Consider the following 4794-nt stretch of genomic DNA (forward strand, 5'->3'; position numbering starts at 1 on the left):
GATCTTTTAATAAAGAAATTGGGAAAATTATCCAATGAGTCTTTCTGTTAACATTGAGGTTATGAGGCATGTCCTACTATCATAAGCTAATAGTGGAGTGGTGATTCAAGTTTTTAAGACATGACTAAGTTCTATAAGTCACTATTAAAATACTCTTGGACTGAAAAATACTATGTCAACCTTTTTCCTTCTAATTTTTCACATTATTTTTTCACTTTTGATGAGAAAAATTGTTCTTATAATTTCCTTCATAACCACAGCCATGACCACAACTATCTCTATGATCACGACTACAACCATGATCATGATCATGTCCACTAGCTTGTCCACCATACATTGTTGCATTCACTTATGGGAATGATGTGATAACCTTTTGATGGAAGAGGTTAGTGAGAAGTGATGAATGTTCTTCTCCTTAGCTCCTCCTAGCCACGGATCCTCTTTAAGGAGATATTACCGAATGAAATGGAACTTAATTGATGAAGGAACACGGATGGATGAAGGTTCAAGCCTTGGATGGAAGCATCCAAGCTCAAAGATCAATGGAAGACTCACTTCAAAGAGTAGGAAGAAGATGAACTCCCTAGGTTTTTTAGATGAATTCTCTAGAGGACTTTGAAAAGGAAATTCGGCTCTTGGCTCTCAAATTTCATATAAGGTTCAAAGTGAATACAAAGTGAGAAGGAATTGGCTTAAGTATGCACCGAAATTATGACACTTAGGCGCCTAAGCTTAAGGTTCACAAAATGGCGCCTAAAGTTTGAATTCAAATTTGAAATTTGAATTCAAACTTTGGTGCACATGTGTAAGTCCGAAAATTTAGGTACCAAGGTGCATTTAGGTGTGATTTGAGAGTCATTTAGGGTTAATTTGAGTGGCACATGTTCAGCCACCCAAGGTGCTAAACATGTGACTCAAATGTAACTTAAATGACTTCCAAATTAAACCTAATTTAACCTAATTAGCATACTTTAGTATTCCTTGTATTTTCCTATTCTAATGACCTAATTACATTGGTCCAACAATTACAATGGAAAGGAAAAATTACAAGAATGAAAATGAGCCCAATATTGGGTACCAAAAGCCCAAAGGCCCATGAAGCCCAAAACTAGGCCCAACTAGCCTAAAACCTAAAATGCTACTCTATGTGGTCCAAAATACAAGACCAAAATATATGATACCTATACTAACATGATGTATAAAAAACATATGAAAATAGCTATAAAAAAATATGGCCCATGAAAAGTTCAACTTGGGTCTTCCCAGGCCCATCAGGCCCATTGGGCCCTGACTGGCCCAAACCTTCATGTCTAGCCAACTCCTCTTGGTTCTTTGAGTATGTCACCTCTTGCACTCCAAAGCATGATTCCATCACCTTTACCCCGTATACCATAACACATAAATAATAAAATTTGAATAAAATAATTTTTTATTATTATAATACCAAACGTGTTCAGATAAAGAACACCACATCCATAACTTAAAAAAATAACATAATTAGTTGAAATTACAAAAGAAATAAAGCTAAGGTTTTCAAAATAATTTAATAAAAATAAAATTTTAATCTAATCCTATCTATGCCTCGATACCACATGTCCTATCAGAGCAAAGCCCAACATTGAAGCTTAAGCTTCATCACCAACATCCTCAGCCTCATGCTAATGATAACCTGTATAACATGAAAAGGAAAACAACACAACGAAAGGGAGTGAGAAACATCTCACTCTGGCTCATAATGTAGGAATACACACCGAATAGCCAAACACAAACAAGACATGTATATATACATAACATAGATAGATTAACAATAGTATCACACCTCACTCATCCATATCGTAAATCAACTAATATATAATATTAAAATGCACATGTAATGGATACAGACTACATATTATCATGCATGTGGCGCCAGTAACACATCACATGGTGCATTGTCGCTAGCAACACACGTAGAGTAGTCTAGGACTACATATCGGGTCACACCCTCTACGCACTCTCACTAGAAAGACATACTACCAGGGTCTAGTTGGGATAGTTAAGCCGCGCAAGATACATCCCATGCACATAATGGGCGAGATTGGTACTTACAAACCGAGATATCCCCAAGGACTAATCCCCAAGCTTTTACACAAGGGGGCCTTCCTTGGCGGTGTATTCCATATCGTACCCCTAAGAACATTTATGCAAATGATGCATGTAAATTAAGACTCTATTCATTCTGATATCACATTATCATGTCTCATTATTATATAACATTATCATGTCGTTCCACCATATCAATTTTTCTCACATCACATACTCATTAATTATATTCATTAAAGGATAACATTGAATAACACAAGAAATCCAGATCATTGCATCTCATTGATCACAAGAGAGAAGTAACACAAGATTCACATTGTACCAATAAAATTCACTAAACAAAGAAAGAAAGAAGCATAACAAAGCAATTGGCACTCAGCCCCAGATTGGGCGCTCAGTGCAAGGCTTCCAGAGAGTAATTTTAACTCTTTGGTTGATCCACGCTAAGCCTCAGGCCCACGCTTAGCCTGAGGGTCACAGACAACATTATCAATTTTCTGTCACCTTAACACTTAGCGCCATAAATGATGCTTAACGTGGTTTCTGCGATCAGAAACTCTACAATTTGCAATTGTCACAACCAATCTTCAATCTCTTCATACAATCAATAAAAGCATTCTAAATCATCCAATAAACATTCAAAATGATACAATTTACTCATGCAATTACATCTTCAAACAATCTTCTCATATAACTTCCAATGTATTTCCCTAAGGTTTCCCATAGGGACCCATAGATATCTCAAATCATACCATTGTAATTCTAAAACTAAAATTAATCATTTATTCAAACAATTCATACAATTAATCATATACAAGAAGAACAATAGATGAAACAAACATAATTGGAGAAAACCCCTCATGCATAGGCATACAACAAACATAGGATTGGGGGCCAATTCCATTACCCAACATACATTCTCACACCCAGAGTGAGGTTTCTCACTCCCCCTTACCTTGTTGAGTAGAAAAAGATGAACGATCAACTCTGGGGTGGTTTCCTTCTCCTTCAAGTTCTCTAAGCTCTGAAGCGCGTACATGAAAAGTGAAAACCTAAAATCTGATATGTTTTTTCTCTCTCTCTCTCTCTTAAAAACTTAACCTCCCTTTAACCCTTTAGTAAAAATACTTTAACATGATTATCTTTTTATTTTCCTCAAATATTAAAACTTATAATCAAATAATATATCTAATAAATATATTTCTTCCAATCCAAATAAAATACAATATTTAATAATTAACAAATATATAATATATAAAATATATCTATTTCTTCCAACACAATTATAATTAAAATAAAATACATAAATAATTACAATAAAACGCATAATTTTCTCCAAATACTTATTATAACAATAAATCATAAGAATACATAGTTCTCTAATAAATATTATACAAAATAATTTTCACAAATATTTATTATTTAATTAAAATACTCATAATTATTAAAAATCTCTAAAATATTCTATAAAACTCATTTAATTAATTAAAACAATTATAAAAAAATGATCTCAATAAATATAAAAATAAATAATAATTAAACTATTATATTAGTAAAAAATTCGAGATGTTACAAATGAAGTAAAATCAATGGGGCCAACTTTAATAATTTTCAATAAAAGTTCATTATTTTGTTCAATTACAAAGAGACAAAAAAAAAATATTTTTAAACCATTTTTTTTTAATTTGTTGCTGCAAGAGCACATCTCATACATTAAAAGTAGAGAATGTTTTTTTTAACAATTCTTCATCAACACCAAAAATAAAAACATAAAATCATGTGCATCTTTAACCCGCCACCATTAGACCAACTTAATAGTTCTAATTATGAGATATATATGCTAAATTGGTATAACACGTTATTTGAAAATAAATTGTTCCTAATTTGTTATTAAAATATGCAAATAGTCACATAGAAAAATACAATCAAAATAAAATCATAACCTAAAAATAAAAACTGATATGAAATGCAATAAAACAAGTATAAATCGTTGATTTTGATATTTGTTTCTATTCATTTTTATCGTTTTTGGCCTTTTTGCAATATTTTCCACTTTTATGAGAAAAAAAATAGTTTTAGAATTTTCTTCTATGATATTTTAAATTAAAAAGTTAGGAGAATTCAATATTTTTATCTCTTATATATATTTTTAAATTAGTATATATATATATATATATATATATATATATAATAGATAATTGTTAAAAATAAAAATGAAAAAATAATTATTTTTTACCATAACCCAATGGCCCATATTAAAAATATATATCAAAATTCCAATCATATTAATTCAATTAAATATAATTAATCCAAATTAGCTTTTATTCCAAATCCGAACAAATCTAGATGGTAAGCACTCCTATTAAAAAGTTGTTTTAATTAGCTAGCGAAAATGAAAACATGAACTCAAATAATCGAAATTATGATAAATATACAATATTTTTATATCTTTATATTTAATTTTAGATATAACAATCTATTGAATTTTGTATTAAATTATAAGAGGAGTTTTTTGCTACACCTCTAAAATAGCTGTTAAAAGATTTCTACTAAAGGATTCCAAGAAATAAAAGTTTCACGTAAAAGTATTAAGACATTAAAAACATTTGCACGTAAATATATTATATATCCATCAAAATAGTTTGATAGCTGACAAGTGTATAATAAATATGGCAGAGCAACAATCACAAGTATGATGCGTTTAGTGTGGCA

This window comes from Cajanus cajan, chromosome 7 (assembly GCF_000230855.2).
Source record: "Cajanus cajan strain Asha chromosome 7, NIPB_CcT2T_4, whole genome shotgun sequence".
Taxonomy (NCBI): domain Eukaryota; kingdom Viridiplantae; phylum Streptophyta; class Magnoliopsida; order Fabales; family Fabaceae; genus Cajanus; species Cajanus cajan.